Source organism: Lissotriton helveticus, chromosome 2_2 (assembly GCF_964261635.1).
Source record: "Lissotriton helveticus chromosome 2_2, aLisHel1.1, whole genome shotgun sequence".
Classification (NCBI taxonomy): Eukaryota; Metazoa; Chordata; class Amphibia; order Caudata; family Salamandridae; genus Lissotriton; species Lissotriton helveticus.
The window spans coordinates 284,882,069-284,895,489 of record NC_136060.1 but is presented as its reverse complement, the minus strand read 5'-3'; positions in this window follow the sequence as shown (position 1 = coordinate 284,895,489).

Genomic DNA, 13,421 nt, shown 5'->3' with positions numbered 1-13,421 from the left:
ACTCATACACCTATACAGACACTCACACTCTGCCACTCATCCATGGAGTTACTCACACACCTAGTCAGTCCTGTAAAGAATCAATCACAGTTCCATTTTCTAATCTACACAGTTAAACATAGAGTACCTTACATTTTAAAACATATACTAACACATACTTACTCTCTTATAGAATCACTGATACAAGTACACATTGATCTGCACAGAGTCACACACCTCCCAGCCAGTCATACACACACTCAGTCTCCCATACAAATACTTGTGCAACCAATCAATAACCCATATAGCTACTTATATAGCTACTGATCAACACATGCAGCAGCTTGCACAACAACAGACATGCTGATGCACACTTTCAGACAGTTTAGTCACTAACCCGTGCATTTAGTAAGACGCATTTAATCACTCACTCATACAGTCAATCACGCACCTACTAAAACCTTCATTCAGACACTTATACATCCACTCATTCTTCAATATGTAAAACATATTTAAACTTTACAGAAACACATAATCACTGGATGTTGTCATCAGTGATGTCATTTGAGATGTCATCAGTGATGTCATCAGTGATGTCACTGACCATGTCATGAATGATGTAATATGTGACATCATCAGCAGTGGATTACGGGTGCGCGATATATAGTTAGTGCAACTAACTATATATGCGAATTTCAATGGTTTTGTGTGAGTAAAATAAGGTTTTTTAAATGCTAATTCCTAACTATATATGGTCTATAACCTATGGTTTTTTCAGTGAATATATATATATATTCACTGAAAAAACCATAGGTTATAGACCATATATAGTTAGGAATAAGCATTTACAAAACCTTATTTTACTCACACAAAACCATTGAAATTCGCATATATAGTTAGTTGCACTAACTATATATCGCGCACCCACAATCCACTGCTGATCATGTCACATATTACATCATTCATGACATGGTCAGTGACATCACTGATGACATCACTGATGACATCTCAAATGACATCACTGATGACATCACTGATGACATCTCAAATGACATCACTGATGACATCACTGATGACATCTCAAATTACATCACTGATGACATCACTGATGACATCTCAGATGACATCACTGATGACATCACTGATGACATCTCATTTGACATTACTGATCACATCACTGATGACATCATTCATGTGATAATACGATGAACCTCTTCAGACTCTAATATAACCTTAGATACACTCAGTGTAAACAGACACTCACAGACTGTCACTCATCCATGGAGTTACTCACACACCTAGTCAGTCATGCAAAGAATCAATCACACCTCCATTTCCTCAACTATACAGTTATACACACCTTACTTATTCAAACATATACTAACACATATTTACTCTCTTATACAATCCCTGATACAAGTTCAGAATGATCCATACAGCCACTCACACATTCACTGGCTCTTATGCACAGTTATTTATATATGTCAACTCTCAGATGTACTGTGTTTTACATATGTACTTACTTTGACATGTAGCACTGAGATATCCATTCACTCACCAATACACTCATGCACACAGTCAACCGCCCATACAGCTGTTTCCACATGCACTTTTGAACCCATACATCTAGTGAATCAACTGCTCACACATCTATGCACAGAGTCATACACCTCCCAGCCACCCACACACACACTCAGTCTCCCATACAAATACTTGGGCAACCAATCAATAACCCATATACTTACTCATATAGCTACTGATCAACACATGCAGCAGTTTAAAGAACAACAGACATAATGATGCACAAATTAAGACAGTTTAGTCACTAAACCATGCACTCAGTGAGACACATTTAATCACTCACTCATACAGTCAGTCATGCACCTACTAAATCCTTCATCCAGACACTTATACATCCACTCATTCTTCAATATGTAAGACATATTTTAACTTTACAGAAACATACAGTCACTGGATGTTTTCATCAGTGATGTCATCAGTGATGTCATTTGAGATGTCATCAGTGATGTCATCAGTGATGTCACTGACCATGTCATGAATGATGTAATATGTGACATGATCAGCAGTGGATTGCGGGTGCGCGATATATAGTTAGTGCAACTAACTATATATGCGAATTTCAATGGTTTTGTGTGAGTAAAATGGTTTGTAAATGCTTATTCCTAACTATATATGGTCTATAACCTATGGTTTTTTCAGTGAATTTTCAAGGTTTTGTAAATGCTAATTCCTAACTATATATGGTCTATAACCTATGGTTTTTTCAGTGAATTTCAATGGTTTTTAATAGCAAATATCAAAAGCTGTAAAATGTATTCTTCTATTAAAGGAAAAATATATTTTATATGTATTTAATATAATTTTTTTATGTATATACATTTTTTGAGGGAACGAATTTATCAACTATCATGCTGAAGAAGAGTGTGGGGAAAAAAAACCAAAGAGGAGGACTAAGAGGAAAGAACAATCAGTTCAAAAATACAATTGCTTTAAAGCATGAAGTGCTTTTCCACACCTTTACATTTAAATAACCCATATTAGAACATACAAAATATCTACAGAGGAGACGGTGTACATTGAATTTTAGACTCTTCATTGGTACCTACATGTTGGTACTTACATCACCCACACAACACAACAGCTCTATTCAGAGCTACCCTACCTCAAAGCACTCTAAAATATTGTTTTAATATTTCCCTTGGTTTTCCCCTTGTTACGCTTTCCGGAATGCTACCCGGTGCGCGGACCGGGCGCTAACCGTGCGAAAATATATATATATATATTTTTTTTTTTACATATATGGGCCTCCTCAGCCACCCTCAGAAAACCTAGGGGGTCAGGATATGTCTCCCGTGCCCCCTTATACCCATTCCCAACATTGTTTATCCTCCATCTTGTGACTAAATTCGTCCGAAACACAAGATGGCGGACTCCCGTTACGCTACTGGTGAGCTACCCGGTTCGTGTACCGGGTAGCGCTTCCACCACGAAAAATCGAAAAAAAAATTCTTTTACTTTTTTGCCCCGCCGGGCCCTTTAATAGCCCCCACATCAATCCTAGGGGGTCAGGAGGGGTCTACCTTGCCCCCTTTCATTCTTTTCCCCCTTCGTTTATTTCCCCCTCTTGTCTCTCGATCCTACCGAGAGACAAGATGGCGGCCGCTCCGGACTGTTTAGAATGTTGACAGTCACCTGAGAGCCAATCCGCTTCTCCTCGCGAAGTTCTGTTACGCGTCTGGTACGCGAACCGGGGCGCTAACCGGGACGCTGTCACAGATATATATATTTTTTTAACGTTAATTTCTCAAAATCCACTGGAGCACATATCTTGAGACCTAGCAAAGGCACATCGGGCAAACAGTCTCTACAATTTTGCCAAGTTTCATAGAAATCCATTCAGCCGTTCGAGCTAAAAGTGAGTCCAACCGCCCTATGGAAAACTCAATGTTAAAAACACGTTTTGGGACCCCCCTTTTTTCTCGGCCCCCGCTTGACGAAACCCCCCCAAACTTTCAAGGGACGCTAAGAAACAAAATGTGCCATTTTCCTGAAAATTTCAGACAATTCCGTCCATCAACGCCAAAGTTATTCAACATAGAATTTTCAGAAATCCCTATTCAAAAAAATCCTAACTATATATACCTACTGGCGACTGCCAGTAGGTTATATATATATATATATATATATATATATATATATATATATATATATATATATACATATATATATATATATATATATTACCTACTGGCGATCGCCAGTAGGTATATATAGTTAGGATTTTTTCTCTATGGGATTTTTGAAAATTCTATGTCTAATAACTTTGGCGTTTGTGGACGGAATTGGCTGAAATTTTCAGGAAAATGGCACATTTTGTTTCTGAGCAGCCCCTGAAAATTGGGGGGGGGTTCGTCCAGGGGGGGTCGAGAAAAAAGGGGGGTCCCAAAACGTGTTTTTAACATTGAGTTTTCCATAGGGCGGTTGGCCTCACTTTTAGCCCGAACGGCTGAATGGATTTGCTCGAAACTTGGCAAAATTGTAGGGACTGGTAGCCCGATGTGCCTTTTGTAGGTCTCAATATATGTGCTCCAGTGGATTTTGAGAAATTAACGTTTAAAAAAAGATATATATCTGTAACAGCGGACCGGGCAGCGCTCCAGTTCGCGTACTTTTCGCGCAACGGAGCTTTGTGAAGCGAAGCTGATTGGTTCTCCGGCGTCTGTCAACATTCCAAACAGTCCGTAGCGGCCGCCATCTTGTCTCTCGGTAGGATCGAGAGACAAGAGGAGGCGAAAGCGAAGGGGCAAATGACCATAAGGGGGCATAGTAGATCCTCCCTGACCTCTTAGGTTTGATGTACCATTTTGCCAAGTTTGGTGTAATTCCGTTCAGCCATTCAGGCTGTAGACGTATCTAAATGTCAATAATCGAACTGCTGAATGGATTTGCACGAAACTTGGCAAAATATTAGGGACTGGTAGCCCGATGTGCCTTTGCTAGGTCTCAATATATGTGCTCCAGTGGATTTTGAGAAATTAACGTTCAAAAAAAGATATATATCTGTAACAGCGCTCCGCTTCGCGTACTTTTCGCGTTACGGAGCTTTGCGAAGCTGATTTGTTCTCCGGCGTCTGTCAACATTCCAAACAGTCCGTAGCGGCCGCCATCTTGTCTCTCGGTAGGATCGAGAGACAAGAGGAGGCCAAAGCGAAGGGGCAAATGACCATAAGGGGGCATAGTAGATCCTTCCTGACCTCTTAGGTTTGATGTACCATTTTGCCAAGTTTGGTGTAATTCCGTTCAGCCATTCAGGCTGTAGACGTATGTAAATGTCCTATGGAAAATTGCATGGGGAAAACACATTTGAAAGTGTTGAAATTTAGAACCAATTAAAATGTTACTTTGGTTTTGTATTTGTGTGTGATGAAAGTTAATTGGTTATGTATATATGTCAAATGAGAGGAAACCACAGCCATTTTGTGATACTACTGTCTGAGGTACATTTGTGAGGAATTTTTGGTGGTGAATTTCTGGTGTTTGATTTACACAGTACTAACACTTCTCCTACTTTTAAAAAGGTGAGTTGTTAATTTGTAAGGGGAACTATGTTGTACACTTGAAGATAATTTGAAAAATGTTTTCTGTTATTTATTTGCAGTCCTTCTGTTATACTAAATACTTGATAAAGTTAGTTTTATATTATGTATTACTAAAAACGATAAATGAAAGTGATTATTTTTTTCTGCAATTTACAGCAAGCAATTTCAAAATAAAATGGCTCACAATGAAGAGACCGTGGCAATTTCTTTTGAATTGTCCACTACATTGATTGAAATTGAGAGCACCAATAATGAAATATTGTCACAAGGAGGAGATGAGGTGTATGATTTCATTAGATTTATTGAAATTGACAGCACCAATAATGAAATATTGTCACAAGGAGGAGATGACTTGAATGATTCCACTACATTGATTGAAATTGAGAGCACCAATAATGAAATATTGTCACGAGGAGATGACTTGAATGATTCCACTACATTGATTGAAATTGACAGCACCAATAATGAAATATTGTCACAAGGAGGAGATGACTTGAATGATTCCACTACATTGATTGAAATTGACAGCACCAATAATGAAATATTGTCACAAGGAGGAGATGACTTGAATGATTTTTTTGATCAATCTGTTGATGGCGAATTTATCGAATGTTTGGAGACCATAGAGTTACAAGAATCATCATTGCAGACTTTTCATGAGGAAATTGCTGATGAGGACATGTTACTAGTTCTTTCAAATTTAGAAAATTCTGAAGAATAAATTTATATTTAGAAATCAAAAATTGTTTGAGACATTATTCATTTTTATTTTTAATTTATGAGGTTGTAGCGAAGTGATTGTAGTATAAAATGAGACTTATAGTATAGAGTGCAACATTTTTATGTTACATGGTAAGTTTACTCATATTTACTTCCCTTCTGCCACTATATTATCTCCAATGTGTGTTTGACATCTCTTCTTCATCTCCGGCCTCCTTTCTCTCACTGTGTGTCTCCGATGCATCTTATTGCTGCTATTTTGTGTAATTACAGAAGAGAGTAAAATAAAATAGTTCGGAACGTGAAAAGGGGGCAAAGTAGAGTACCCCTCACCCCCTAGGCCTTTTCAGGCGGTCCCAAAAGGATCAGTTTCTGCTTTCCTGAGAGATTATGGTATGAGTTCCATATACCACAATAATTTGCATTACAACATGCAAGATATCTATCTCCTATTACCAACTTTTGGAGATATTCGCGCTAAGCGCGAATATCTCCAAAAAGTAACACCTGCCCTGAGCAGTTCTTAGCCATGTTATCCAATGGGAGGTGGATAACATGGCTAAGAGCATTAGCTCGGTAATGCATGAATATCGCTGACTTTTTAGCGATATTCATGCATTGCGGCCGTTTTTTATCGCATTTGCGATAAACCTTGATAATAGCAAGGTTTATCTTCGATAATTTCCGACGATGCTTAGCGGTAAAAAATTAGTTGGTAAGCATCGTTAGCGATAAATATCGCTTAACTTTGGTAATATGCACCAACGTCTGTTAACGTTCGATTCGAAGGAAATGAGGAAGTGTTGAAAAACATTGTTTGCGCCATCTTGCCTTTTTTGAAATGCCACACTTTTGTCGTGCACGGCAGCCATTTTAGATGCCTTGACCAGACCCACTCTCTGCACGCTGTCGATTCGTAGCATGGCTCCCCACCCTCGCAAGCATCTTCCCCAGGCACTGGTCACCCCCGCTCTCTGTCTTATGCATGGGCAATAAACCTCCCCCCATCTGCGCTGCTCTTCCCTGAGAATCACACTCTGTGCCCGCCCGACACCTCCCTTTCGCCCTATTCACTACCGCACCCTCTGACACTCCTCTTCCTCTGTGTCCGATTGTCCAGGCTATCAGCTAGCCCTGCAGATGTAGTTTATGGCTCCAGCTGTAAAGAATCACCCCTCTTCAAAGGAGTTATAGTAGATCAAGGCCCACACCCGATGAGATCCGTCACACCACACGTGTTCCTACTATCTGAAAACCATCCTGTATTGTGATTGGGGAGGGGACCGAGCCTGAAGCGGAAGATTCCAGGAATGACTCTTTGTACATGAAAGTTTTTACAATTATGTGTCACATTAAAAATATATAGCACTCCAACAAAGTAGTAGGAATATAAAACTTTAATAACATATAAATATATACAACAAAACAAAAACAGTAAAAACATTTAAACAACGAAGAGACCGTGGCAATTTCTTTTGAATTCCTGATGAGGACATGTTACTAGTTCTTTCAAATTATGAAAATTCAGAAGATGTTGCCTGGGGGTGGGTCGTCAGTAGCAGTCTGTTGTGCGAATAGTTCCAAGGCAGCAGAACGCGCTGAAATCTAGATGGCACGAAAGTGATGTCTAGTAAGTTGCCGCCCAGCAAATAACGGCGTGGGGCGCCGCGGGGGTGAGTGAGTCCAGTAGGCACCACAGCTATTCTTACCGGCATTGCAGAATTACTGCTGGGGACAATGCCTGTGCTGTAGCAGGGTCACAGCAGAAACAAAAAGGATTCTGTTGAAGATGTTGTTGGTTTTCAATTTGAAAACAGTTCTGGTGTCAACTGCTATGCTAATGTAGTGGTTAATGTTTTGTTTTCTCTAGAAAATGTAAAAGAGGGGGAGGCAGTCCAAAGTTCCGTTAAAAGGGAAAAGGAAAGGATCGGTGGTTTGAACTATCAGTCAAAAAGGGGAGGGGGTGCAACAATTTTTCCTACCGGGTCACACTGTGCTTTCACCGGAACTGAGGTCTGCAGGATTCTAGTAATTCAAAGTGAGGCTGGCGCCAGCATGGGAGCGCCGACGTCCCGCGGATACAGTTTCGTCACTCCACGGGCGATCATGGCAGTCATTCCCCATTGGGGGTGTCTGCAGGGGTCGGAGACTCCCGCGGCTCCTCTAGAATCTTCAAGGTCGTGGAGGACTACGGTGGTGGAGTCAACCAGTGACTGGGCCATTTCTTTATGCTGGGCCCGCTCTTGCCAGGTCGACCGCCATTTTGAGAGTTCGGTAGCTACTGGCGATCGCGGGGTCAAATGAGCGGACGGGCTCCACCCTGCTGGGCGAGACGTTGCAGCATCGCCACAGTGGAAGAACCCTTTTCCGGGCGCTTGGAGCGCTGAGGGTGCAGGTGGGAAGCCTCCACTGGGGAGGCGGGAGAGGCCTGTTCGCATCGTCTCTCCCTCCCAGTGCACCCCACGGCGTCTCGCTTGAGATTTGTTATGGCCGGACCAGGCGATGAGGACGAGGGGGGGGGGGTCGGAGGCATGTGCAAGACATCCCCCCCCAGTGTTGTCGCAGCCATTATTCAAGAAAGAAGAAGTGTCCCGTCCGTCTTCGGGCCGGGCTTCCGGTGGATGTCGGCCGGACGCCCCTGGCTCTGGCCCCATGAACGGGTTCCTTGGTTTATCGGCTGCAGCCGGATCCCGTCGGCCTCGGCCCCCCGACCGTTGGTGGCCGGACCGGAAGAGCATGTGGCGGGACTACATGAAACTCTCAAGGGCCACCGCGGCCGGACTGGGAGAGAGAGGGGAGGGTCGAGGAGACATTCCCCCCCCTGCAACTCTTCAGCGTTGTAAAGGCAATCCCCTGGCCGGGTCCCGCTGGCCTCGGCCTCTCCTCCGGCTACACCCTACGTTAGGATCTCCTGGCCGAGGCGTGGCAGCAGGACCCGCCTTATATGGGCTGCTCCCGGCTGGGCGTAGCCGCAACCCTGCCCCACCTTGGAAGTTTCCAGAGTGGGGGCGGATGTTCTACTGACTTGCATTTTCCCTAGTCTATCGATTTTTTTGGCGTGGCAGGCGGTGGGACAGCGAGGGGTGATTTGGTTTCTCTTACTGTTTTTCTGGTCTCTCACCACTGGCATATTTCTAACGTTTTCTTGTTTCTAGGACATTAATAGGTTTTATCATTACGTTATGTTATCGTTTCTTTGTTCGTTGTTTAATGAAAGTTCATGTTCATCAGTGGCCTACTGATTTTCGTTTTCCTATTCTTTTCTTTCCAGGTTGTTTCATGCTAAAGTTTCTGTTAACAGGATACAGTGATCACTTCGTTATTATTGCATATGTCCTTTTCACTAGGGGTGCTCTCTGGTCGGGCCAGATGACGTATCTCTAGTAAATGGTCCGGGTGAAACAGGTGCATCAATCAGTGGGGAGTAGATAGGCATGACAGATTACAACGGGGGAGAAAGGTCCGCATTACGTACCCTTTCACTATTTGCAAAGATTTTCCTACGTATATTTGCAAACAGGGAATACCTCCAAAAAGAACCAATTCCCAAACAGTCAATGTTTGGGGAAACAATCAATCAATGAGGAACGAAATAGGCACGACGTGTTAAAGGTTTGCGTTACCTACCCTTCACTATCTGCAAAGGGAGAGAGAATATTCCTATTCTTCCTCGTTTGCAGGCAGAGAAGATTCTTAAGAGAACCAACTTCGAACAATTCAATGCTCGATTCAAACAATCAAGAAGGGGTACTGTGAACACAAATGAACGCCGCTTATGTACATACACATTGGTATTATCAACAGGTTGTTCCTAATGTTTCTATTTTAGGGAGGTCAAAAAGAGATCCCATTAGTGGCCTACTGATTTTGCTCGATTCCTTTTGTTTTTTTACACGATTTTTCGCTATCTGCAAAGACTAAACAGAGTATTGCGACTCTGTGCTTGTTTGTAAATAGAGAATGAACCAAAGAGAACAATCAATCAAATGGAGAGAGAAGCAGGCACGACGGATTACAACGGGGGCAAAGGCCTGCGTTAACTACCCTTCACTATCTGCAAAGAGAGAGTACTCCTAATAGAAATGAGGGGTGGGGGGCAGCATTCAAAGCAGATCAGTGTGCATAAACACGAAAATGTTTTTACTTACCACGTACTTGACATTCGACAGCTTATGATATTTGCTATTAAAAAACCATTGAAATTCACTGAAAAAACCATAGGTTATAGACCATATATAGTTAGGAATTAGCATTTAACCCCTTCGACGCTCATGACGAGCCCAGCTCGTCATGTAGGGCCCATTGATTTCAATGGAAAGTCAATGGACCTACATGCATACCCCTTAGCAGCCAAGTGGTTAAAAAACCTTATTTTACTCACACAAAACCATTGAAATTCCATATATAGTTAGTTGCACTAACTATATATCGCGCACCCGCAATCCACTGCTGATCATGTCACATATTACATCATTCATGACATGGTCAGTGACATCACTGATGACATCACTGATGACATCTCAAATGACATCACTGATGACATCACTGATGACATCTCATTTGACATCATTCTTGTGCTAATACGATAAACCTCTTCAGACTCTAATATAACCTTAGATACACTCAGTGTATACAGACACTCACACACTGCCACTCATCCATGGAGTTACTCACACACCCAGTCAGTCATGCAAAGAAACAATCTCACCTCCATTTCTTCAACTATACAGTTAAACACACCTTACTTATTGAAACATATACTAACACATATTTACTCTCTTATACAATCCCTGATACAAGTTCACAATGATCGATACAACCACTCACTCATTCAGTGGCTCTCATGCACAGTTATTTATATATGCCAACTCTCACATGTACTGTGTTTTACATATGTACTTACTATGACATGTAGCATTGAGATATCCATTCACTCATCAATACACTCATGCACACAGTCAACTGCCCATGTAGCTGTTTCCACATGCACTCTTGAACTCATACACCTAGTGAATAAACTGCTCACACATCTATGCACAGAGTCACACACCTTCCAGCCACCCCCACACAAACTCAATCTCCCATAGAAATACTTGGGCAACCAATTAATAACACATATAGCCTCTCGTATAGCTAATGATCAACACATGCAGCAGTTTACATCACAACAGACATAATGATGCACAAATTAAGACAGTTTAGTCACTAACCCATGCATTCAGTGAGACACATTTAATCACTCACTCATACAGTCAGTCACGCACCTACTAAATCCTTCATCCAGACACTTATACATCCACTCATTCTTCAATATGTAAGACATATTTTAACTTTACAGAAACATACAGTCACTGGATTGGGCTACATTTGGGCTCTAACATATATATAGCCCAATGTAGCCCAATATATATTTTTCAAAGTTAATTTTCGTAAAAACCACTGGAGCATATATCTTGAGACATAGCAAAGGCACATCGGGCTACCAGTCCCTACAATTTTGCCAAGTTTCGTGGAAATCCATTCAGCCGTTCGAGCTAAAAGTGAGTCCAACCGCCCTATGGAAAACTCAATGTTAAAAACACGTTTTGGGACCCCCCTTTTTTCTCGGCCCCCGCTTGACAAAACCCCCCAAATTTTCAGGGGCTGCTCAGAAACAAAATGTTCCATTTTCCTGAAATTTTCAGCCAATTCCGTCCTCAAACGCCAAAGTTATTCGACATAGAATTTTCAAAAATCCCATAGGAAAAAAATCCTAACTATATATACCTACTGGCGACCGCCAGTAGGTAATATATATATATAAAATTTCTATGGCAAAATGAAACCCCTCATTTTGTTCCTTTTCAAATTAAATGTATTAAGTGTTACCACTTTATTCCAATCAAGATGACTTCAGATGTGCCATACGTTTGTCATAAGTAAGACTGTTAGCGTTCTAGTTGTTCTTTAGAACACTCTGGGACATTCTGTCATTGGGCTATAGTTGGGCTACATCTGGCTGATATTTGGGCTACATATAGGTTTTTTTTGTCTCTGGTGGCCCTCTTGGGAGACTGCATATCAGAATTTTTTTCATGAAATATAAGAGGATTTGAGAAGTCACTCAATATGTGCCCTAATTTTTCATTCTTCAGCACTAATCATAATTTCTATGGCAAAATGAACCCCCTCATTTTGTTCCTTTGCAAATTAAATGTTTTAAGTGTTAACACTTTATTCCAATCAAGATGACTTCAGGTGTGCCATACTTTTGTCATAAGTAAGACTGTTAGCGCTCTAGTTGTTCTTTAGAACACTGTGGGACATTCTGTCATTGGGCTATAGTTGGGCTACATCTGGCTGATATTTGGGCTACATTTGTTTTTTTGTCTCTGGTGGCCATCTTTGGGCTACATTGGGCTACATTGGGCTACATTGGGCTACATTTGGGCTCTAACATATATATAACCCAATGTAGCCCAATATATATTTTTTCAAAGTTAATTTTCATAAAAACCACTGGAGCATATATCTTGAGACATAGCAAAGGCACATTGGGGTACCAGTCCCTACAATTTTGCCAAGTTTGGTGGAAATCCATTCAGCCGTTCGGGCTAAAAGTGAGTCCAACCGCCCTACGGAAATTAACATGGGGAAAACACGTTTTGGGACCCCCCTTTTATCTCAGCCCCGGCTTGACAGATCCCCCCGAAACTTTCAGGGAAGGAGCGGAGCGCAGCAAGGCAAAGTTAAGGAAAATTACAGGCAGATCCCTCATTCGGCGCCAAAGTTATTCCCAATAGAATGTTGCGGATTTCCTATGGAAAACGATCCTAACTATAACTACCTACTGGCGACCGCCAGTAGGTAATATATATATATATATATATATATATAGGTGCACAGTCAAAATATCGACTCTAAAATATCGACTGGACACAATATCGAGTTTTAAATATCGAATGGACAAAATATCGACTGGACAGAATATAGACATCAAAAATATCGTTTTTAAGGTAAGTAATGTAATATCGAATGTTAAAATATAGACATTGAAAATATCGAAGTATATATAAGAATGTAGGTTAATAAAATTATCGAATTTTTGATAATATTGAATTTTTTATGTTATTATATGTGTTAAAAGTGTGTATTTATGTTATAAATAATTTTAAGTCATTACATTTTTATTTTTTAATTTTTGCGTAATTTAATTCTGTAGCGGGTTGTGGGTGTATAGGGGAATAGGGTGGGAAGTAATTTAATAATAAATATTTAAATATGTAAATTTATTTATTGTTATTCATTTTTAATTATTTGTTAATTAATTTATATTTGGTAATTAATTAACTTTTAATTGGCAATTAATTTTAATTAATTGATTAATTGTTAATTATGTTAATTTTACTAATTTATTATCTGTAGTGGGTTGTGGGTGTATAGGGGAATAGGGTGGGAAGTAATTTAATTATAATTAATTAAATATGTAAATGTATTTATTGGTATTCATTTTAATTAATTGTTAATTAATTTATATTTGGTAATTAATTACAATTTAATTGGCAATCAATTTTAATTAATTGATAAATTGCTAATTATGTTAATTTTACTAATATATTTTCT